Source organism: Trachemys scripta, chromosome 4 (genome assembly GCF_013100865.1).
Source record: "Trachemys scripta elegans isolate TJP31775 chromosome 4, CAS_Tse_1.0, whole genome shotgun sequence".
Lineage (NCBI taxonomy): Eukaryota > Metazoa > Chordata > Testudines > Emydidae > Trachemys > Trachemys scripta.
Window position 1 is genome coordinate 54,952,546 of NC_048301.1, and position 26,096 is coordinate 54,978,641.

The 26,096-nt window shown below is 39.8% G+C and overlaps 1 protein-coding gene across 15 annotated transcripts in view; it reads right to left on the reverse strand.

Moving 5' to 3' along the window:
* MEIS2 (Meis homeobox 2) overlaps positions 1–26,096 on the reverse strand; it is a 182,098-nt gene that overhangs the window by 64,562 nt on the left and 91,440 nt on the right. The gene's annotated exons all lie outside the window — the stretch shown is intronic.

The following is a 26,096-nucleotide window of genomic DNA, read 5'->3' on the forward strand; positions in this document are numbered from 1 at the left end:
TACAACAAAATGAAACTCTCATATTCCATTGGTACCTTTTCCAGATCACAACCAAAAAGTCTCAAGTGCTGAAGTGATCTCTTTCAATACTGGTAATATTACATTTTACAACTAACACAAACAACTACACCTACATAAATATTCTATCGTGTGTGTCAGCTGTCCTGATATATTGTAAAAAACAAAATGTCCATACAAATGGTTGAATATTTAATTTTCCATTCTCTACATTGTTTCAAAAGCATTCACTGTTTAATGCCATCAACAAATTGACATTAAGGAAAGCAACATCATTCGACAGCCAAAAGGGTTAAATAGATTTGCACTGATATAAAAGTCAGGCTTTTAATATTCTGCAAATATTAACAAAGAAAGATGATAATGTTGAGTTAATATGAGTTAAGGATAAAATGAAAATAAATTTTTCTGATTGCTAAGTGTTGACACTTTTTTGGCTAGGCCTGCAGCCTTTTCTTGAAGGCTGTATAATTACAGAAGGCTTTTCCCCTCCTTCCCCCTCCTGCTTCTAGCCCACATTAGTAATGACCCCTTCACTGCTTCAAAAACCACTAATAGTCTTCAGCAAAGGCAGGAAAAATGAACAGGATAAATTGGAATCCACAGTCAGTAATTTGCATCATATGAGACTGCTTTGGCCACTCACACTCATTCCTGGCCATCAATCGTTTGCTGTCAGGTGCTGCACTCTGCCACCATGATAAATACTCCTCCTAACACTCTGATTCGTCCAAACAATGTAATTGTCCTCTATTCTCCTCTTGGTAATGGAGATAATGAATGACTCCACAAACAAGAAGGATTGCTCATCACAGACACAGGGGTGGCTTCAAACTGAAAAGCCTTGAGTACAAATTTTAATTGACTGAAAACACAGGTTGGAAAAAAACAAATCCTGTATTTCATCCCCAAGCTTCAAGATGATCACTTCTGACCTTTTCCATTTAAGTTTTGGGGAGTTGGTTCTCAAGTAGGAGGGGTTCCTGGGAAATATGTTCTGAAAACATTCAATTATTCCAAAAATGGGTACAATGAGACCCCTATAATATCATATTGCTGGAAAGCAGCCACCGAGGAATGTTGGCCAATACGTGAGTCTGAGGAAAACAACTTCTTACTTTAATTGTGTTTAATCCCAAACTGTGAGGAGAGTGTATTATCAGGAAACTCCTAAAAATGCAATCAGTTCCATTCAGTTAAATACTTATTGTGCTATCAGGAATATATTTTTTAAATAGTGGAAATATAATCCCACGTAAATAGAATTACATTCAACAGCACAGAGCATGATGGAAATGGGTGAGCCTACTCAGTGTGATAGCCATCCTGGAGCTATTAAGACATTTGAAAATTGGTACATATTAGATCAACAAACCCCTAAGAGCCAGGAGCTTATCAAAATTCACCTTGTCCAGATGTCTTTTCTTATTTCTAGTTAAGAGTGAGGGACAATAGCGCAACAACCCTAAGTTATTTAAATATATATATATATATATATAACATCAGTTATTCTAAGGCTCTTTAAATGTGAAGTGGACTGTTTATCTGAAAGTGTTCTGGCAAACTGCCACCATATTGCTAAAATTAAAGAAAGGATTGAAAACAATCAGCATTCCGAGGAACTGAAACCACAGCAATATGTTTCTGATTAATTTACAAATATATGTATATATTTAAGGCTAAACTACAGAACCAGAAAATTCCTACTAGATAGTCTAGCACATGCATTTTTACACTTCATTAGAACAGACATCATATTGAAATAATAAACATGGAGGGACCTTCATTTCTTCTTTGATCTATATTACTAAATGTCTGACTGGCTCAAATTTAAAATAAACTTTGGTATGTTTGCACTTGAAAACTGGAAGAAGACCACAAGCAATAATTTGTTATCAGTTTCCATACTCCCTGACTAAAACTATAGTTTAGTCTGTATGCTGTTGGATGCCAGGGCTATGCTAGTCCAACCACCCCTGCAGTGGCTAAACTTTCTGGTAAGAATACATACACTGTAATATGGTAGCAATGATGATAGATCACTTCATCAGCATGGAACCAGACTGAAATAAATTAAAGGCACAGGTCATAACTTTACATGTTTTCTGAATCATTCTGAAGCTATTGCAGATAAGTGACATTATAGCCTTAAATACGCAGGTATGCACTGGGGAATGGTATCATATAGCTCCGCTTTCCCTGAATATTTAAGAAGCAGGTTTTCAGAGTTTCATGGCTAAAATCCTGTCAAATACTTTGCAAAGTTAGAGGTAAGATTTTAACCTACAGTATATTCCATTTAATGTCCATTTCTTTAACCAGATCTGTATGCTTTTATATATGGCCTGGCTTGCATATTTGATTCCAGTAAATGAGACAATTATTAATTACAGTGTCGGTGGTATGTATGCCTGACATTGTTGCGTCTGTTTTGCGGTAGTTATACTGTGTATTTATTTAACAATTTCACTGGATTATGACATTTCATATGGGATTGGTTTATTTGGCTGTCTAAATGGGCTAAATTCAGAGGAAGGAGCAAGAAAAGGAACTAATTATTCACTTTTAGAAAAGGTAATGAGTGTGAAATGTTTCGGATTGCTAGGAACGGGGTGGGGGGTGGGCGAGGGGGTTTAAAGAGTACTCCACTGTGTTCTCCTTCTCTCTTCCCAAGATATCACTGAGCGACCATCAGCCTTTTGGCTGAAGCAGACTGGACAGGATTTCTTTTCTGAGTCCATTAATGCCATTCCTTAATTGGCTGATTAAAGCTGAATGCAGGCAAAATGGAGGTGAGAAAGGCAAGAAGAGGGCAGTGCTCTGAAGAGCTCACCTTCTCTAAACATCCCTATCTATTGAGTGCATGTACCATCAGATTGTTACATCATTCAGCCACGTTGGGCTCCTCAGAAAGCTACGATGGCACAAAACACCCATATTCCACTCTTGCCGGCCAGAAGCTTGCCCTGTCAGATACAGAACTGGCCACAGTAACACATGCATATGTGACCTCTGGGATTGATTGTTGCAACTCAGATATCGAGGAATGAAAAGCATGTGCCCTGACAAAGCTCCAACTAGTACCACAACACAGCAACTACATAGGTCACCATGACCATATCAGTCTTATGCTCCTCTCTCTGTTGTGGTGCCCCAGTGAATAGAGAATCCAGTTCAAAATCTCTGTCCTGATATTCAAAGCCCTCCATAGGATGTCTCTAGCTACCTGGGACAGTATCCCTCTGCCACAGCCATGCTTTTTCACAACACCTCCCTTCCACCAGGACAATGGCCTAGTCGCAGTGGTTCTCAAACTTTTGTACTGGTGACCCTTTCACATACCAAGGCTCTGAGTGTGACCGCTCCCCCCCCCTATAAATGAAAAACACTTTAAAATATATTTAACACCATTATAAATGCTGACAGCTCGCGACCCCCCATGTAATAACCTTGTGACCCCCTGAGGGGTCCCAACCCCCAGTTTGAGAACCCCTGGCCTAGTGGCTAGAGCACTAAATGGGATTCGGGAGACCTGGGCTCAGTTCTTGGCTTTGTCACTGGCCTGCTGGATGACCTTAGACTACTCACTTTTCTGTTCTGTGCCTCAGTTTCCACATCTGTAAAATGGAGATAATGGTGTTTCTTTCTCTCCTTTGTAAAGCACTTTGATATCTATTGATGAAAAGCGCTATATCAGAGCTAGGTATTATTATCCAGTGGGAGAAGGAGTGAGTGAGTACAGGAGACAGCACTTTCACAGGAGTAGAACTAAGATTATATATAGACTTTTCCTTCTCGATAAGATAAGAATGGCCACTGATCTCACAGTGTTTGGAACTAAATGCAAAGCTCATCTCTTTGATCTAGCTTTCCCACAATAAGTATTCCTCTCTCTTTCTCTCTTTCACAGACACCCACACAGACATCTTAATTCTAATCAAGCATTTGCTTCTACCTGCTGGGAAGGAAGAGAGAGATATTATTGTTATGTCTTTTTTAATTACTTGGGAGGTGCTCAAATAGATGATGAGCACCAGCCTAGGAACCTGATAGACAGCCAGATATAGCTAGCTGGAGGGTCACTGTTGATGCAAACCACATCTACACTAGCACTTTTGGTTAAACTTCCCCTAATGCTCTATCACTGGTCCAGTTCCCCTATAGGCAGGGCACATATTTACTACTGTGTAGTGTAGAACCTGCTCTGAGCTACTGCTGCCATCCGGGGAGCTGCAGCAGAGGGAGATTTTTAAAGATGCGATGGCAGACACAGCCAAGGGGCTGAGTGCTGTATCTCTACAATACTCCCACCTCCTGCTGGGCTGAAGAGCAAGAGACCAGGAGGACCCACATTCTGTTTTTTTTTTGCCAGTTTGTTGTGATATTAAGACATCACGTAACAGATTCAGAGAGACAAGTTGATGTGCTAAGGAAGTTCAATATACGGGAGAGGTTTGCTGAGGACATATGGCACCTTTTAGACAAAACAGCAAAGGATGATGACCAGCTGTTTGTGTTGCAGGATGCATGCTTGTGAAGCACATTTCCAGGAAAATCTGGATATACTAAGGGAGGGAAGGAGGAGGATTAATAAAGTAATAATGTGCAATAAAGCAGTGGAAAAATTATCATCATATCTTAAACCGGGGGTGTATGGGGAATCATATGTGCCAGCTTCACAAGAAGTGAAACATTTTGTGGTTTTGCCTGGAGTTTTTCCACAGCCCTCCATAAAAATGAAAAAGTTGATAAACAAATTTCACTGATTTTGGAAATAGTGAATTTTCATGTGAGACAAAAGTGTGACAGTTTGTGCACTATCTTCCAGAATACAATTGGGCTCTGTTCCTTGTGAAAAATTGTGTTTTCTGGTGAAAATGTCAATGGGTTGCCCTTATCCCGGTTTCTGAACAAACCAAGCAAAAATCTCAGGTTATCACATGTGGATAAACAAATTTTGCACACCTCTTTTCTACCTAAGAGATTTCAGGTTCTGGATTCCTTGAAAGGAGACTTTATAACTGAATTGTTTGACAAAGGGAAATGGAGAAAAGAATCTGTGGAGCAAATTAAGAATAGGAGGACTATCTGACTTATGTGCAGTTACTAATTAAAAAGGGGAAAAGGGCTTGTTGAGAGGACAGCAATTAGTGCTCTGGAGGAAAAGATTCAGATTGTTACTAAGAGGAAGGTAATGTTAGTTGAGATAACTGGGAATATGCTTGTTACAGTTGTGCATGTTGGATATATTATATAAGAGGCTCTCAAACCCTTAAAGGTGGGTTAGACATTTTGCCTGGAGATTGAAAAGAGATTACAGTAGTGATTTCATTTTTACCAGTAGCCAGTTGAAGGGATGTATTTATAGGAAAGATCTCAGGGTTGAATCAGTGGATATTGGGTCTGTATGACCCAGAAAGGAACTTTATTGTGAGGGATGGTTGTGGCTTTGAGGAACAAATGTTATTGAAGAGATGGGCTCATTTCAGACTCCTAGGAGTAAACATAATGGCTAATAGTAAAAACAAAACAAACCCCACCCATTTCAATTGGAAGTTAGGGTTCTAGCATCTAGGGGTGAAGCTATTGTAACTTTTAATTACTAGTGGGAGGCTAAAACTTGGTGCACAAGGGACAGTGAGCCTTAATATACCAGCACTTGGTTATGAAATATCAACACCAGCAAGTATAGAATGACCAAACCAAAGGCTAAATGTATAAACTTAGGCCCATGTGTGTACGCAAAACAAACAAAGCATGCACATGTATTTGCACAAGCAAAGTTCAGGTCTCTGCATCCTGACTGGGCAATTATATCTGCAGTATCATGCATCAACGAAGGTTTTGTGCTTCACTGTGTATAAAAATTTCCCTCAACATTCTGAGAGCTAGATCCGAATCCCACTGTAGTCAGTGGAGGGTTTGCCATTGATATCTATTGGTGCGGAACCTAATCTAAGAAAATTATCTTTTCAAGTAAATGTAATTTTCATTGTTATCCTGTAAAGTAAGAAATCTGTATTGTAGAGTCATGTGAAGAGAATCAAAAAGGCTAAATTAAGTCTACCTTGATTAGGCCCAGGGAATAGGCCAAGAATGAAAAAAAATAGGACTTAAATATGTAATAAAAGCAACATGGAGAAGGCTTTCAAAAAGCTAAACAATACAGTAAAGTAGACTAGGAAATTGATACAAGTAGAAAGAAGTTTTACACCAATTAAAGTCCAGATACTACAGTGATGGACAGCAGTATGAAATCCTAAAATAGGAATAAGCCCTAAAAAAGGAAGTAGCTATAGTTGGTATTTGAAGTGGATTGTACCACCAAGCACTGCTCTCAAACACACAGCCTTCAGAGATGGCAGGAGCGACCATGCATGGTGAAAATCCCTCAGATACTGCACTCCATTAATACTAGAAATGGTCTCCCTATCCTGAAACAGATATCTGGGTGGAGATGCACAGTCACGACTCTTCCAGAGGAGCAATCCCAAAAGAGATTGAACAGAAGAGAATATACAGATACTCTAACATTCATGAACCCTAGAATCTTCCCCCTCAAACTGTAAAGCACTAATGCTCACCAGCTGGAACAATAAACTCCCTGTATGAAATGCCCTCTCTAGATAATTTTATCATTGCTTTTCAAATATAGTTTACATCTGGTGGCATCTGGGCCTAGTTGCCTCCAGTCATGTCTCTTTTTCTGGAGATGGCTCCCTCCCCATTTCTGTTGCAGCAGTTTCCCACTGAAAGGTAATGGCACACTGGCCCCAGGAAGCGCTATAGTAAAGGCAGGAAGCACACAATATTCCTAGCTCTCTTTGTTTGAGGTTAGCAATTGTTGGAAAGGGAGAGGAGGATATCATGTGTTCCCAGAATTTATTATCCTGTGGTGAACTCTAATGTACAAATGGTGAGGAGGGCTCTTAAAATTTGAAGAAATCAGAGAAGAGGGTCTAGCAGTGGGGTACTGGATTCCAATGCATTGAGGTAAGACTGAGCAAAGGCCACCACTTTAAACAAAAGACACTGGCTTTGGAATGGGGGGAGTATGTCTTTTTCTTCAGGGACCAGGCCACCCTGCTACCACAGTCCTGCTCCTGCAACACTGGAGGTAGCATGGAGCCATACCCTGTTAATATTTTGGGAGGAAGTTGGGCTTAGAGAAACAGGGAGATGGGCCTGTGGAGTTGCTTGCTCCCAAAAAGTTCAAATAAGGTGAATATATTTCAGATAGCAATCTGAAGTTTTGAAGGCTTATCTGAACCAAATGTCTGAACCTATGAAAGTTTAGGCATTACTATTTACGAGTAGAATTTTGCAAATTACTTGGAATTAACTTTGAATCTACTCAAACAATTTTTGTTTCAAGATTTGATAAGTTTAAGCACCTTAGCCTACATTTCTTGAAAAGTTCAGATACATGATACTTTCACAGATCTGTTCCCTGACTCACAATAGCTTCTGTTTTGTTTTCCATTCCCATAAGACCAGGGAATCAACTCCTGTGGGACACTCCCCTGGAGGCTATTTCATTGAATTTGAACCTCTATCTAAACCTACAAGAGCTGGTTCCTTTCCATTCCCTATGAACCAGGTTTACCGTGTACCATTTGTGATCCCATCATGAAACAAACACTGCAGGGTTCAAAAAGCCCCAATTATAAGGCTCAGTTTTATTTTTTCAACTAATTATAAAGGATTCCTCAGTAGATGGCGCACACAGAAAATTGGTCCACTACATATGGTAGTGAAAAATTATTGATAAGGGAAGCATCATCAAACAATTATACAGTAAAAAGAGCTGCAAAAATTAAAGATTAATGGAAAGATAGAAGAGAAGTTACATACTGTATTGGCAGCAACAAATATGGCAGTGAACCGATTAGATACCTTAAATACCATGTCAAGATACAATAAAATATATGCAATAATTTTAAAGGAAATGACCATTGAAAATTAATCCCATGGACAAATACAGAATTGCAGAAGGATGAAGAGTGATAAATATTGCATGTAAAAGATGTGCACAAGATACAGTTATGGAATACATAATGAAATAGCAGTTGTGAATAATATAACCAAAACAATTTGGTGGGATTGAGCAATATATTGAAAAGCTTAATTTGAGGAGGAAGGCAACATGGATTTTTGACAGGGAGGTTTTTCTCAATTAACTTGCTGTGTTCTTAAAGAATGTTATCACTACAGAGCAACGGAAATGCTGAAAATAGTATCTATTTAGATTTTATTAAAGCACTCAATACAATTTCAGATTAATAACCATCAAGTAGAAAAATGTCTCAGAAACAGGTAACAACAAATGCCAACTTCTAGAGGTGGAAAGTGCTTACCAGAAAAGGAGCTTTTCCCATTTTTCTATGTGTAATTGAGCTAGGCGACAACATCAGAGAAGAGCTATAAATACAAAGGATTTATTTTGCTTATATGCATGAAAGCATGAAAAGCACTCTTAGGACCTGATCTAGTACGCATTGAAGTCAATGGAAATATTTCTACTGACTTCAGTAGGATCTGGGTTGAGCACTTAATCAGTAGCCTTTACTGATTAATATGCAGAGCCATATTTTCTTGAGATGCTGATTTTATTATGTAAAATGTACAAAAAATGGTGTTAGGAAATGTAATTAATATTTTTGGAATTATCATATGTGTAATACATCAGAGAGTACCAACAGACCTTTTCACAAACTAAACACATTAATATCACCATTTACACCAACTCCTCCTCATCCATCATGTGAATAATGAATGAATACATTTTTCTTTACTGGGTCATGATTTAACCAGAAGGGTTTGTTTTAATATTCTTGTGTTTTCATGGCACTGTGTGGATCTCAGTTTTGTCTTTTAGTCCTGGGTTAGTCCTGGAGTAGCAAGAGTGCATCCTTTAGGCCAAATACCACCCATAGAATTAGACAAAACATCTTATAACTTCCTTATTTTAATATGGAGGTTAAGCAGACAGAATACAGGGCCCAGTCACTTGCATCAGATTATAAATTTCATGCTAAATCCTCTGATGCCTACAGACTGCATCCTCATATTAGAGATGAAGGCGGTTGCAATCTGCTTTGCATTTTATACAAGTTGGTATTGCTCCTGACAAATTGACAATGCATCTCTCATTAGGGCAAATCTGAGGCACCCTGGTTTAATCCATTCAGTGTCAAAATTTATAATCCAGGAGAATGGCACAACCCATTTGGAAAACCATAAACTGTGCTGTATTAGAGTCTTTGATGCATATTTATCTCCATAAAACCAAAAGAAACGGAATGTTGGAACATTTCTTATACATTTTGGGCTGGATTAATTTAGTGGGCCTGCTTTTAGAATAAAGCACTATTCAACATGAGTAAGAGTATCTGAATCTGGCCCCTGGATTGAGAACCAGAAAAATCACTATACACTTCATTTTGGGTATAGTCTGAGCAGGAGACAAACTGACCTTTGAATTTCCTTTTCACCTGAACTACATCTGCTGAGCTAGTTTATCACAAAAGAAATGGGAACTATGGCAATGCATAGCTCCAAGAGTCCCATTCATACCGTAAATATGTGAGACCATGGCTCTGGGTAAGCTTTTCAACATGTTCAGTAGCAGGATTTGATAGAATGCAACCACTAGTTCTCATTGCACCTCTTAATTTGCTTGCTGTTACTTGGCAATTCACCTTTCAAAAGGCTCAGAGCAAGTGGATATCTGTTTGGCACACACAAAAGTTCTTTTCAAGGATTTAGTGAAAGGGTAAGGTATGGTCTGCAGCTTAATGAAGCTATAAAATAGGGACATATCTTGCCAGAAAATGTTCGTGACCTACTACACTGACAGGAAACTAGATCAAACTCTGGTCACCACAAAATAGGGGCTCATGTTTCAACTGAAACAACCTATGGAGACTAGAAACTATGTAGATATGTCATATTTGCAAAGCTTAAAACTCACATGCAAGGACTTTTGCTATTACAGATTAAAGCAAAGCAACACTTTCATAACAAATGCCAAAACCATTCAAGGCTCAGGCCAGGTTCACTGAAAGATTTGTGCAAGTTTTGGCAAACTTTGTAAGTGTTTTGGGTGCTGGGGGTTTGGAATTTATGATTTCATGTGGCAACAGAGTGAAACGTCATAGATTCACAGATTATAAAGCCAAAATGTGCCACTGTGGTCATCTAGTCTGACCTCCTGTGTAACAGAACTTCCCTGAGTTAACTTCCATTTGAATTAGAGCTTATCATTCAGAAAAACATCCAAATTTCCATAGTTTGAGCTGAGTTTCACATTGAGGTTGAACCTGGCCCTTCAAGGAAGAACTCATAGGTGTGAACCTATGTAGACTAAAACAACAGCAACAAACATGTCCACATGAATCTACTGCAAAGTGAAAATGCAGAGCTTTGCCCAGTTCTAATACTGACACCACTTTCCACGACGCCACATGATCTGTAGGGTAATAGAGATTTTTTGGTACATATGTCTCAAGCTTTTAGAGAGGGTTTAAAAATCTCAGTAAATAAATACAAATCATGTCCGGTCTCAGTAGTCTGGTTGTATTTTTCCTTTTCCACCGCACCAGTTATCATTTCATTTCTTGGGAGATGGAATACTAAGAATATAGCATGCGTCAATGTCTTGCCTACCACTAGAGAATGAAGGTAATATACAGATTTCCACAGGCACCTTTAGGAAAAAAGTAGACATATACGTATGAGAGGCTAGGTACAAACATCAGGAAAAAAAATTATAACATTTTCAAGATAATGACTATGAAATGTGCAGAAGATCCTCTTCTACAGTAAAACGCCTGACCCAACATCTGCTCCACACAGGGAGCTCTAATTCTGCTAGGTGCTGAGCACCTTCAGTTGTGTTAATCTCAGGAGAAGTAGAAGGTGCTCAGCACATAGCAAAATTAGGTTGTGTGTTCCTCAGATAGAAGTGCTTTTGGATCAGTCTTTTCACTGCATTGGGGCCTTCTAAGGAAGTTGAGGTTACTGAGAACCTTCCTTGAGGTGCTCAGAACGCTGGTGCTTCACTGAGCAGATAGAGGATGATCCCCTGAAACAGTGTATTTAGGGCCAAATTTTCAAAGGTATTCAGGTGCCTACAGATGCAGATAGGGGCCCACTGGGGTTTAGAAAAAGACTTAAATCAGTTAGGTGCCTAACACCGATTGATTTCAATGGGAATTAGGTGTCTAACTGGCTTAGGAACTTTTGAAAATCCTACAAGGAACCTATCTGCATATTCAGGCACCTAAATACCTTTGAAAATCTGGCCCCTAGGGAATTCATTGAACCCTCTGTGCATACTTGCCTAACTAACTCTCTTATGGTCGCCATCTTGTTGAAAATGAAATGCACACCAACTCTTCATTACAGATCAAGATTTAAATGGGCAGTGGCTGAGGGCCCATGAGACACCCCATAAACCCTCAAGTGTTTCAATGGCCTGAAATGAAATTAGAGCAATTTACTTGATCTTTGACTACTCTGGCAAACCATTTTTTGAGGGCCAGCCTTTAATAAAATCTCCTTAAAATCAATAAAATACTGTACTCCAACCAACCATCCACAAGGTGGTACATATACTTCACAGATTATAAATTGATGCACTGTAATAGCTGCAAGGCTTTTAACAGCTGTCTCTCTCAGGCTGTGGGTCCTGCAAGAATTTAAACTGACATTCAGACATGGCATTCAAAAAGTGGGATAGTCCTGCAATTTTCGGGATGGATGGTGACCCTAGAACAGTCGCTTCCCTAAAACCGAAGGGGGAGAAAGCAGCTACCATGGACAAGATTTTCCTTGCTACAGAGTGGACGATATATTGCACAGAGGTGCTCAGATACTACGGTGATGGCTGTGGTTTAAGAACCCCGATAGTTGGTAAAGCAGACAGATGACACATACGTACCCATATTCTGATTTTGGAATGGTATGTTTGACTTTCTTTGAAGGCAGGGGGAGACAGGAAGTTCTTGGAGTACATAGATATAACGTCCATTCTTATACACAACTATACAAACACATCCAAAAACAAAAGGAGTCCATAAATTAGATCTTCCCCTATTCTCCTAGGGAGAAATCCTGGTAGCCTGGAGGTGCCAAGGGGATAGTCCAAGCATGGAGGAACTATTCAGATGTTATAGGGATGGCATCCTCCCACTGCAATCTGCAACTACTACTATAGTCCTACTGCTTCAGTCCATTAATGATAACAGAAGCAGTGACCAGTTTTCTCACCCTCTTCCCCCAGCCCAACACTTGGCACCATATGAAGTTGTGACCCTATGGGGCTGCTCAGTTTGCAGACCCAGTGACACACACTCACCACACCTTGGCCCCTCTACACCCACCACCATCGACTCCAATGGAGAAAGCCGTCTCAAAACTTGACTGCACAGGGCAGAGGAAGCTGCAGAATCCTCTTGCTTAGCCTGCCCACAGCCCAGCTTCTCCTCCCCCCCCAGCAGAATTATGGACATGCTGTGCACTTTGTGACTATTCTGCTTTCACCCCTCCCTCTTCAACTAGTGGTGAAGGGCAAGATTTGGCCTTTTATTCATAAGTGGTGCAGTTTGCATATCTTTACAAATAATTCAGGAATGAACGGTTGGAGCAATCTTTATCTATATGTTATTTACTTGGCTTTCTAAACACAGTTGAGTTGGCTCATTTAGTTATTGGGTATAGGAATTGCCTCTTAGTGTAACGCTTGATTTGCATAACACACCTGCTTCTCTGGAAGCACAGACTTCCTCCCAAACATATACAAAAATTCTGTATTATTTTCCATTTAATTTAAAAGGAAAAAGTCCAGCTTTATTCCCTTTATTTTATTTCATTCTTTATCAGCTATACTGTTATAACAGCGATGAAATTGCTAGATCTCATTTTCAGGTTTTTAAATTCTGAGTTTATACTGCAATCTGGAAGATCATTCTCCAAGTTCACCCTGGTATTGTGATGTATTTATTTAACATATCTGTCTGAATGTTTGAATGAGAATAAAGACACACCATATCTGTACATACAGTCTCACATTATAATAATAATAATACTCTATCAGTTTGCATTTAGAATATTTTCCACACGGATCTCAAAGCTCTTTATAAACATTTAGTGAATAAAACCTCACAACACTCCAGTGAAGGAAGGAAGTATACCATTTTGCAGATGGGAAAACTGAGGCAGAGGACAGTCAAATGATTTGCACAAAGCCACATGGTAGACCAACTATATAGCCAGGAATAGAATCTGGCCAAGATTTAGAAAAAATAAGTCTTTAATATTAGGCTTCTATATTGAAAATTAGGCATTTAAATAAATAGTCTGCTTTTCAAAAGGGCTGAGCACTCTGAAGCAGTCAATTAAAAAATGTTCCAAGGACAAAGTGTGATAGAGTATTATTTTTCCACCCTAGAATTGGCTGCATTTCTGTGGTGAATGAAATAATTCCTAGAATAACTCATATTTATGAGGCTTAAAAAGCACATTAGGACCCTTTGGAATGAAAGGCATTATGGTTGTGATATTCAAAGGAGCCTAAAAGATTCAGGTGCAGAAATCCCATTGAGGTTCAATAGGACATGGGTGACAGTCTCTCTTAGGCTCCACTGAAATTCCCAGTCTATATCAATGTAAGATATATGTGCATACAAATAAAAATTTGGAATAAATCACTATTTAATACAATTAAAAATAGGATATACATGTTTTGCACCTATTTGCATCTATCCTTTTTATTATATAGTATTAATCAAGATTGTTACTGTAATCAAACGAACATAGTGACCAAAGAGAACCAATAATAAAACAACCCCCCTAAAAATAAATATTAAAAGAGGTGAGAAACTAGCTTATACACCAGTTTAAAGCAGCTGAGGATCTGGCCCTATACATACTTTGTATTTCAAACTTACCCATAATTACTGCTGCACAAGTAACAAAGGTAAAAGTTCAGCCAAACAGACTCACAAAAAAATCAGTGAATAAAGATCTCCATTCCCACAGACATTAGTGAACTTTTATCATGACAAACAGGCTATTGCAGTATAATGGGATTTTACTGAAGTTTATTGCTGCACTGTTTATAATAACATTGCATCCAGCCTGCCTTGTTGGTACTTTTGCATTACAGGGTAACAGTTCTGAGGCGGCAGCAAACAGCTTCCGTGCTTGTGTCAGGAGAAATAAAACTGTTATTATTTCATACACTTCAGAGGCCACACTCAAACTCAGCAGCTATGCAGAGCTGTTGTGAATAGAAAGCTCTGCTGTAGAACACTGGGCTGCCCCCTCAACAATAAGCTGTCTTCCCTCCAATCTACTTTTGGCTTCTTGCCAGTTGCCCATTTGCTTTACACCACCAATTTATATTCACTGAGATGGTGTAAGGTTCTAGAACAGCACTGATTAGCAAATGTGCCTGCCAAACATATGAGCAGTAAAAGCTGGTCTTCCAGAGGCCTACGTTTATAATACAAGGGCCCAATCCCATAAGCAATTACTACAAGGCATGTTGTTTACAAAAGTAAGCTGTCCAATTGATGCCAATGGGACCCCTTATGGTAGTAAACATTGTATCTGATGATAAGTGTTTGCAGAATTGGGCTCTAAACTATTTAGCTATGTCCATTCAAGTTTTAGAGTAGCTCTTTTCAAAAGCTATCAGAATTGTATAAAGGCAATAGAATCCAGTCAAGAACGCTTGTGTTTTTTGCCAAATCCTTTGTTTTGTTTTTGTACAGCAACAATTTGACAGCAGATATTATCCATTACAATATATGTGCAACAGTTTTAATAAAGTGTTTAGTATAGTAGGGCAAGTATGCAATATTTCCAAACCCAAGCACCAGTACTCAAAAATCGTGAATCACCGCTCCACCCTTCTAAATCATGAGATTAGCTTAGAAATTGTAACTTTTAAAAAAGTAATACATTTTGGTTTCTCTTTATTTGCCTTCTGGCTTTTGAACCTTTAGAGCGGGGTCAAGTCAAATTTTCAAGTTTTTCTCTGCAACCTTGAGGGCTAGAAACTTACTTCCTTTTCAAATGAAAGTTGAGGGTCTCAAGTAAATACCAAGAACTGGCCTTAAGAAAAACATGAAATATCATGAGACATGTGATTTAAATCAGGAGAGTTGGCAACACTGAAAAATACTGTGAATTTTAGGAAATTAACTGGCTTTGACCCATATTTTTTCTTTAATTTTAAACTTGTGAGAATCCACCACAGGATTTTGTTTGGTTTTACGTTTATAAATTACCCTGCATCTTAGAGAATCTAGAATGCCTCACACTTTATTTCTTTTCCACATGTACTGTGGTCAGATCCCCTTACTCCTAACTCGAATCTGTTGGACCTTATGTGAGATAAATTCCCTTTGAAGTCAGGAGTTGTCCACATGTAACGAAAGCAGGATGAAGCTTTAATTAATGAGAAGTAAAAAATGGCAAACGAAGAGGTTCTACAGAATCAATATCACTATCTGTGTGGGAAGCAAACCCCTGGAGATAAGTACAGTGTAGACCTATTCTTTGACAGAAAGCTACAATCTAGAACCTACACAGTACACTCAAAACCACACATGTATTTTCCAAATGTTCTTAGCTTTATTTACCAAGTCCCCCATCCTAAATGCTGTGCGGGCAGACTCATGCACCTGTGAGGTACTCTGCAAGATCAGAGTCTATATTGCCAACTATTTGTAAATAAGAATACTATTCAGAATATGCATCCTGTTCAAATGCAACTTTAAAATACAATACCGTATGTCCTTATGCGTATGTTGTGTGAAGAGAGCTGACAGAGCAGAGGATTGGATTTCCCACTCAACATTGATTATTTATTATAGCTCATTTTCTTGCACTTTAATATGTGTTGTCTGTATTTAGGTATTTGGGAACAAGAGATGGGTTGAGCTATACAACTTGGATCCAGATTCTGAACTTCACATAGCGTGAAGGCACTTGGATCTGGCATTTTGGTTTGGACTCACTTCTACTGTAAACAACATCTCAGATAAATTCTAAACTGCCTGTTAACAATCCCAAACTGTATTTTCTTCTAAACCTTCCCCTCTCCCCAAAAATCTGCATGTGCCTATACATTTTGAGCAGATTTTGACTATAGGCATCAACTCTTTAACTCACTGCGTAAGTCAGTGGAAGTGCCCATATTGTCTCTCTAAACATATAGTAGGAAAGTGGCCCAACAGAGACAACAGGGCTTCTGACACTTGTCTTTATTGCCCAGTCATAAATTCATAAAGGGATGTATACTGCAACCAATTGGCAAGTTCGTTGGATAAACATCAACACCAACTTAATGACTTGTGTACACATTGTAAACCAGAGAATCTTTATACAAAGAAATCAGATAAATCAAACATGAGCTGAGGCTTAGAGGAAAGCAATTAAAGCTTTAAGGTGAGGTTGCTGTGGGAGGGCCCAGTATCACATTAGCGCATATAATAGAAAATGTGTTAACATGGACTAAAGTATGTGCAATTAAATTAATTAGTAATATAAAACACTTCTAAAGCAACGTGTCCATAGACAGATAAGTAGATAAAACATAAGAGATAAATAAGCATTCAGAAATCTCAGTTCCCTTTTTTATTAAGAAAAAAAAATGAAAAAAGAAATCAAACTTCCTAAAAGACAGAAGTGATAAAATCATAGCTAAAATAGACATTTTAAAGCAAACTTGTTCGCCCCAGGCTAGCGACTGAAAAGAAAAAGCATAGCTGGACCATTAAAAAATCTATTCATTTATTATATAATATTTAAATGTTTCACTGTATGCTAATTTAAATCTAGTGCCTTATAGGCTGATATAAAATACCACTACTTTCTGAGTACCTGTAAGGAACCTTTCTGTTAGACAGACCTATTATGGTATTTCACATTGTCTATCTTAAGGTGAGTAAGATAGCTAATGTGATGGGACCAAATTCTCACTACTATGTGCACATCAAAATGAGCTGCTGAAGGTTCTCTCCACCAAAATACAGATATAATACTCTTCCAGGATTAAGGACCATTAGTGTCTATAGCCTGCAATGTACAGAACAACTGGAAAGCTCCACAAGTTCCCTTACCTACAGACACAGCCCCTGTGTCATGTATAGCAAGATTCCAGGTCAGCACTACAGGAAGAGCTAGGTCAAGAGGTCCACACTTGGACTAATCCACATGCAGCAGAGGTAATTTAAGGAACCACCTGAGTAGTTTTAGCAAGTGCCCCCTTAGTGAGGCCTACTTAATCATTCCCTGCATCTTCCTCCCCCATACACCCCCCTTCACATTTCCACCATTCTCCCCAAAGAACATATTCCAGTTCTGAACTGGAATGAGTTCTTCCAGTAGCTGGTGAAGGGTTTCCATGATTCTGGTAGGTCAGATACAAGAAAATCTGGTTGTACAGGAAATGGGTCTACTACCTCCCTCACTTGGCTTCTTCCCTCATCACTTCCTTCCTGAGCATCTGGAGCTTCAAAGGCCAAAATGTATCTGTGGCTTTGCCTGTCTTCTAGGATCCCAGTGATAACACACATAAGATCCACCACATTTCAGGTTTATCTGGGCTATTTGGTGCCTTGTGCTGTGGTGATAGGGGTATCTCTGGTTTAGGCCTGTGGCATCAATACATATAACAAAAGTCCCAAATACTCAACACTAGTTAAAATAAAAATAAAAAATAAATTAATGGAGATATCCTATCTCCTAGAATGGACCTTTAAAGGTCATTGAGTCCAGCCCGCTGCCTTCACTAGTAGGACTAAGTATTGATTTTGCCCCAGATCCCTAAGCAGTCCCCTCAAGGACTGAACTCACAACCCTGTGTTTAGCAGGCCAGTGCTCAAACCCCTGAACTATCCCTCCCCTGTGTTGGATTTGGATGTATGAAGCAAAGGTAACTGGAAGAGTCCGCAAACATTCTCTAACTTGTAACTCTTCTTATCCCCAAAAATGTTCTCTTTGTTTTGGTGATAGTAGGCTTCCATTTATTCATCTCTGAAGTGATAAGATTCTACAATTTAGCCATCATAATACAAAATGATGTTAAGTCCCTTGTAAGGAAAATACAATATACACAATTTATGTATGAAGGGGAAAAATGTAAAGGTAAGTATTCTCATTAGGGGTCAAAAATCAATGCTGCTTTAGCAGCCTAAGCAATGCAATGTGCATCATTACTTTTAACATAAATATTTAGTGAACTATACACTCTGCTTAAGTAAAATTTTGCATGTAATTGGAGCAGAAATTGGATGGAATGTGGACTTCTTGTCTACACATATGTGAAACTAGTATTCACTCACTTTAATTTTTCACTATAGAAAGGGATATTTGGTCAGTGTGTTAAAGGAAGAGGAGGTTAGGGCATGCCCAACTGGGCATAGTGAGGGGATACGAGGATGAGATTTTTCCTGAATGAGCAAACAATGCTGACTCTAGAGTGTAAAGCTGAGAAATATTTTGAGACAGTTAGGTACACAAATTAAAGCTGCTCCCAGGCAGCTTTAAGTTGTGTGACTGGGTGATTTGCTACCAGTGTGTAACTGCCAAAGTCTCATTAACTTTGGCAACATCACAGAAGTAATCTTTCCACACAGGCAAACTGCTCACTAACACGCTCTGCAATATATTAAGCCTTAAAAGCATTTCTACCAATATCAGACATGCTTCCTAGGTCAGATTCTGATCTCATGAACATTATTGTAAATCTGGAGTAACTCCATTAACTTTAATGGAATTACTCTGGATTTAGTCCAGTGTAATTGAGAGTAAAATCTGGCCTTTATCTCCTCCACTCCACCACTCTTTGTATGTTGTGAACAAAGATTAATAAAATTAGCACTTTCAGTTTATTATAGTAAATGCTGGTAGCACTGCCTGTATTTATGACAGCCTAGTGCTTCCCATTATGACACATTTAGTTACTTATAAGTTGGAGAAACTTTAACAACTCAGGCTGAAATTTACAGCCTAAGGCTGAATTTTTTGGGTAAGTTTCAGCAAAAAATGGTTCAGCCATTTCTGAGAACTGAGAAAAATATTGTATTTTGCTTATGTTAAAAAAATTGTACAACAGTTTCATGGAGAAGCACTAACACCTCCATGCTCTGAAGCAGGGGCTTAAAAATGGCTTAAAATATGACAAAAGGTATCCCCATGAAAATCTGCCCAAATTTGGTCACATTATAAGCCTTTGAAAAAGACACACATTAAGTATCGACTTGTTAGAATTTGGCAGCTAAATTCTGCAAAGGTTCCATCTGTATAAACATGCTCGAGTCCCTAAGTGCTGACTGGACTGTGCATGAACCATCCCCACAGAGAAACTGAGCATGCTCCACCACAGGATGAGCAGGACCTTCTCTGTAATTGCTCCTCCCAGTTGCTGTAGGCCCATTTGGGGCTGGGCACAGACACTGAGAGCAGGGAGACTGCCTCCCCAGTATTCTCAGCGCTCTCCCTTCTGGTGCCCAGGCAGCATGGAGGAGAAAGCTGAACAACCTGAATGCGAAGGGGAACCAGACCTGGACCTGGAGAGAGTGGTGGGCAGAAATGTAAACACTGCTTCCACTTTTGCTTAAAAAATTAGTTTCAAGCCTCTATGCTTGCAAAGAACCTTCAAAATTTAAGTCAATGTAAACTTACTGGTAGAGCTGAAAGGGACAAGTAGCTAGGCTCCACTTCTGCAACAGAAGATTGGGGGAAACCTAAAAATTCCTCTGACACATATTTCTCACATAAAATTAGTCATTTAGATTTGGGGTGCATCACAAAGAATTGCAGGGGGAACTTTGCAAAGGCACAAATGCCAGTTAGGCACTATCTTGCATTGAAAGTCAATGGGAATGAGGCACCTGCCATGTGTGCCTTTGAAAATCTCCCTGTGTCTCTAACTCTTTCCTATATCCTTAAGCCAGCATGGTACATAGTGGCATGACAAAAATAGTCAGGTATCAGTTAAACTAGAGGGAGAGGGTGGCAAAAATATATTTTAGAGCCCCATTCAATAATTCAAAGGCTGATTCAAATTAGAATACAAGAGTTGCATGCTCAGACCATTCCTTCTCTATTTAAAACAGTCTTGGTGCCAATGTAAAGAAAATTCATTCTTAGCTCAAAATTTCTGTATACCCTTAATACAATATCTTGAGATACTAGAGGAATACTGGACCGCAATCCAGACCATTACTTTTTGTTGCCATTGTACATCTCCTTCAAGGTCCTCAGTTCGCAGAGCAGCTGGCAATGTTTAGTGATCTTATTCCATTTTTCTCTATTAGAGACTGAAAGTTGTTTACTTGTATTTGAGGATCTGTATGATTCTTGGCCATCAAAGTATACAGCAGCACTAACAGCAGATGATATACAGGCAGCAAAATGTTGGTCTTTCGCAATGGCTGCATCAGCACAAGTAGAGCTGGCCAGAGGATGGCAAACCCATTTCACAGTGGCTTTGGAGGTTTCTAGATTTGTTTTCATTTGGCATTCAAATGAAAACAAAACCTTCTGAATGTTTTCACCAAAACAGAATTGTGTCAAAATATCCATTTTTGAATCGAAAACCTGAGATTACTGATTAGGAAATAGGTGTCAAAATGTCAGTGGGTATGTCCTGGTGATTAGAGAACTGGTCTGGGAAGTGTAAGGCCCCGCTTCAAATCCCTGCTCTCTTGATATAAAGCAGAGGTTGTTGTTTTGTAATCCCAGAACACTCTGAATCAGACAGAGCAGGGACTGGAACCTGAGTCTCCCAGGACATTGCCCTAGCCACCAGTCTATAGAGTGTGAGAAAGTCTGTCTTTTGGTTTCACTCTCTCTCAAAATGTTTTGGCTTCAACACAATCAAATTTAATCAGAAATATTCCAACCAGCTCTAAGCAGGAGTAGATTTCCTTGAGGAAGTTCTTTTGTCCATCATTATAAAACCAATCAGTTCCTAGATACTACATACAGATGGAGACTGCCTTTTGGTTGTTTTATACTTCTGTGAAATGTATTCAGATTCCATTAAGATTTGCAAAGTTCTTTTCTAAGAATCAAGTGCGGATGTCTATGATCATGCTTAAAATCTGCATTCAAATGCAAGGTAGGTCAGATTTTGCCCAGTACACTAATATTTTGAAGGTTTTCTGGGGGCAGGTGTTGGGGAGCGAGGAGGATTGGCTGCATTCAGCCTAGCCAAATCCTCACCTTTCCTGTTGCTATAAAGATGAATGCATAAAAATAGGCACATTTAAAGCAGAGGTGAGAAGGAAGGGAGATGAAACAGAGCCTTTAGTAAGTAGAGGAAAATGCCAAACATACAACCACAAACCAGATTTACCTTAAAGATAGGTGAATCAATATCCACCTGGTATAAATCAGGTTTAGTGCCACTGATCTGGCCTATGTACTCCATCCTATACCTATCAGGATCTACATTGTGCCTATCCCTACCCAAGTGAGTGAAAGGAAGAAGGAGACAAAGTGCAGATACCATCCCTGCCCCCTTTTACAGGAACCACTCACAATCTCATTCCTTGTGTGTAAGGACCAGATAATCTAGCATTAAAAACAGAGCTGGAAACCTCAGAGGGATGAGGAATGAAGGGACCACAACCCTACTCCCACCATACCAGCTAGCAGAGTTGGAGTGGTGTGAGGAGAGTGAATACTGACCCTGGATAAAAAGGTGTAGCAGTCGCATGTGCTCTCAGAAGCCTGAGGCACATCCCCAGGAGCTACTGCCAGTGTTAGCACTTTCCTCAACGTGGCCAGTGGCTGAAACCCACAGTCTAGCCCTATACTTGAAAATATTTGCTTACAGTTGCCAATAAGTGGAGTCAGCAGTGTTTTCATATGCAGCGTTTCAGTCCTTTTTTCTTGACATTAAAAATTTTGTCATTTAAAATAATATGGTATGGAAATGTTATGAGCCTTTGAAATATTGGGATTTCCTACCTTTTGAGTGCTTGACTTTGCAACCATAATAATATTGTTTTAACAGGTTTTTTTTGTGTGTAATTTCCTAGGTTTTTAAAAGCAAATTGAAGAAACAAAAATTCCACCATGAGGCATCAGCAGGGCTGGAACCTCTAGATCTACCATGCAGTTCTCTCACACTTGAGCTAACAGTGTAACTGATAGCAATAGTAGGCTGTCATCCACTATGTGGGCGAGCACTAGAAGAGGACGAAATACACATTGCAAGTGGATTTCACAGCTATTTGCTGACAGCTGAGGAATGGGGAGACTTAAAAATCTTGGGTTCCATTCTAGGGTCTGGAGGGGAGATTTAGATAAAGGGAATGCGTAGGAATTTTACCAGAGTAACATAATTTGAGCCATGCAGATGCACAGGTTTTGCCGAATTTGGAATAGAAGTTTTCACCTTTTTACATGATTTTGCACCCTCAAAATTTTGCTTTATTTAAAATTTTTGGTGAAATGTCTGCTTTTACATGGAAAACCTTCAAAAAACAGATTTTTTTAAAAAATGAAGCGATCTTTACTCAAATACAAGTCCATTTTTGCTTAGAAACTCTCTCACTGTGACATTTTGTGATAAAACCCTGTCTGTTTATTTGCAGGTATGTAGGATCCCAGGAATTGCAGCATGATTTGGAGAGCCCATGCAGGGAAATGCACCAACTGGGTAGCTCAGTGGGCACTTATAGCTTAATACTGTATGTTGCTGAGCATTCTGGCTCTGAACCAGTAAAGTGCTTCACAGCAACTACACAGCTGGTGGGAATCACAGATTTTTTTTTTTTCTGGGCAAAACTTCAAAGAAACCCTTCTTTTATTTTGTCAAAATTGTTTGTGGAATTTTTCAGGTTTTGTTAAAAATCATAGAATCATAGAATCATAGAATATCAGAGTTGGAAGGGACCTCAAGAGGTCATCTAGTCCAACCCCCTGCTCAAAGCAGGACCAATTCCCAGCTAAATCATCCCAGCCAGGGCTTTGTCAAGCCGGGCCTTAAAAACCTCCAAGGAAGGAGACTCCACCACCTCCCTAGGTAACGCATTCCAGTGTTTCACCACCCTCCTAGTGAAATAGTTTTTCCTGATATCCAACCTGGATCTCCCCCACTGCAACTTGAGACCATTGCTCCTTGTTCTGTCATCTGCCACCACTGAGAACAGCCGAGCTCCATCCTCTTTGGAACCCCCCTTCAGGTAGTTGAAGGCTGCTATCAAATCCCCCCTCATTCTTCTCTTCTGGAGACTAAACAATCCCAGTTCCCTCAGCCTCTCCTCATAAGTCATGTGCTCCAGACCCCTAATCATTTTTGTTGCCCTCCGCTGGACTCTTTCCAATTTTTCCACATCCTTCTTGTAGTGTGGGGCCCAAAACTGGACACAGTATTCCAGATGAGGCCTCACCAATGTCGAATAAAGGGGAACGATCACGTTCCTCAATCTGCTGGCAATGCCCCTACTTATACAGCCCAAAATGCTGTTAGCCTTCTTGGCAACAAGAGCACACTGTTGACTCATATCCAGCTTCTCGTCCACTGTGACCCCTAGGTCCTTTTCTGCAGAACTGCTACCAAGCCATTCGGTCCCTAGTCTGTAGCAGTGCATGGGATTCTTCCGTCCTAAGTGCAGGACTCTGCACTTGTCCTTGTTGAACCTCATCAGGTTTTTTTCGGCCTAATCCTCTAGTTTGTCTAGGTCCCTCTGTATCCGATCCCTACCCTCTAGTGTATCTACCACGCCTCCTAGTTTAGTGTCATCTGCAAACTTGCTGAGAGTGCAGTCCACACTATCCTCCAGATCATTAATAAAGATATTAAACAAAACCGGCCCCAGGACCAACCCTTGGGGCACTCCGCTTGAAACGGGCTGCCAACTAGACATGGAGCCATTGATCACTACCCGTTGAGCCCGACGATCTAGCCAGCTTTCTATCCACCTTACAGTCCATTCATCCAGCCCATACTTCTTTAACTTGGCGGCAAGAATACTGTGGGAGACCGTATCAAAAGCTTTGCTAAAGCCAAGGAATAACACATCCACTGCTTTCCCCTCATCCACAGAGCCAGTTATCTCATCATAGAAGGCAATTAGGTTAGTCAGGCACGACTTCCCCTTTGTGAATCCATGCTGACTGTTCCTGATCACTTTCCTCTCCTCTAAATGTTTCATAATTGATTCCTTGAGGACCTGCTCCATGATTTTTCCAGGGACTGAGGTGAGGCTGACTGGCCTATAGTTCCCCGGATCCTCCTTCTTCCCTTTTTTAAAGATGGGCACTATATTAGCCTTTTTCCAGTCATCTGGGACCTCCCCCGATCGCCATGAGTTTTCAAAAATAATGGCTAATGGCTCTGCAATCTCACCCGCCAACTCCTTTAGCACCCTCGGATGCAGTGCATCCGGCCCCATGGACTTGTGCACGTCCAGTTTTTCTAAATAGTCCCGAACCACTTCTTTCTCCACAGAGGGTTGGTCACCTTCTCCCCATGCTGTACTGCCCAGTGCAGCAATCTGGGAGCTGACCTTGTGCGTGAAGACAGAGGCAAAAAAATCATTGAGTACATTAGCTTTTTCCACATCCTCGGTCACTAGGTTGCCTCTCTCATTCAGTAAGGGGCCCACACTTTCCTTGATTTTCTTCTTGTTGCTAAAATACCTGAAGAAACCCTTCTTGTTACTCTTAACATCTCTTGCTAACTGCAACTCCAAGTGTGATTTGGCCTTCCTGATTTCACTCCTGCACGCCTGAGCAATATTTTTATACTCCTCCCTAGTCAATCTCAAAACCAAAAAAAATCGGTCCTTGCCCGAGTCAAAAATACATCGATGGACATGGACATTTTCTTGCAAAAAATGTCTGTTTTGTCAAAAAGGTAATGTTCACTGAAAAAAATCGTGGGGAAAATTTTTGGACCAGCTGTACTTAAAAGGTAAGCAAGTATTCACACGCCTGGGCCAGAGTGCTCAGTGCTTTGCTGGACTGAACCCTGGGCGTGCATTACAGCAGAGCAGGATTTAAGGACTTGGGACCAGCCAGTGTCCTCCTTTGCTACTCTCACTGTCACAGGAGGAGTGAGGAAAGCAGTGGAGGATAATTTATGCCCCACTGAAGTGAGTATGGAAAAGATGACATCAGAAACCAAGAGGGGGAAATTAGTGTTCAGGAGCTATTTTTCCAAAAGCACTGACATTACAGCAACCTTCTAACAAATGTTAGAAGGCTCACTCCTCCTCCCAGATCTGAATACCAGTGAGTTCGGAAAGATTCTGAATCCTGATGTGTTATGAATTATTATTATTATTTATTCTCTGATACATAACTTGGGCTCTGGATCCACACATGGTTTGAGCTGGTCCCAACTTCCCAAATAGGTTTTGAATATTGTGTTGTTTTAAAAAATTGTAGGAAAACTAGGGTGACCAGACAGCAAATGTGAAAAATCGGGACAGAGGGTGGGGGGTAATAGGAGCCTATGTAAGAAAAAGACCCAAAAATCAGGACTGTCCCTATAAAATCGGGACATCTGATCATCCTAAGGAAAACTGATAAAATGTTAACTCTTAAAACCAAAAGCTGCTTTTAAGATTGGAGTATGTTAGTTTGTACAATTGCTTCACCAAATCATTGCATGGGAATCTACGATTCTTTTAGGATGTTGGGGAAAAAATACAATAATAAAACAGAATGATACAAAGAGAGGCCAAGGTCTGAGGGCCCATCCTCCCCCCCCAGTAAATTCAATAGCAAATTAAAAAAAAAACCTATTGTTTTCCATGAGTCCAGGATCAGGCTGTGAATTAGCCTGGAGCCTAAGCTACACTCTCAGGCCTAAAGGTGGTCTCCCCAGGTCAGGGTTGTAGTACTTTGGCAGGGCACTATAGGAAACATGCATTGCCACTGCTTATGCTGTAAAAGTTCTGCTGATTGGGGATTTCTGTTTCCAGGAGCGACAACCTGGCAACTTTCACAAGCATGAAAAAAACTCACACATAAAAATTAAACAAAAACAGAGTCTAGGAAAACGCTCAAATATAGAGACTATATTTAAAGAGTAATTT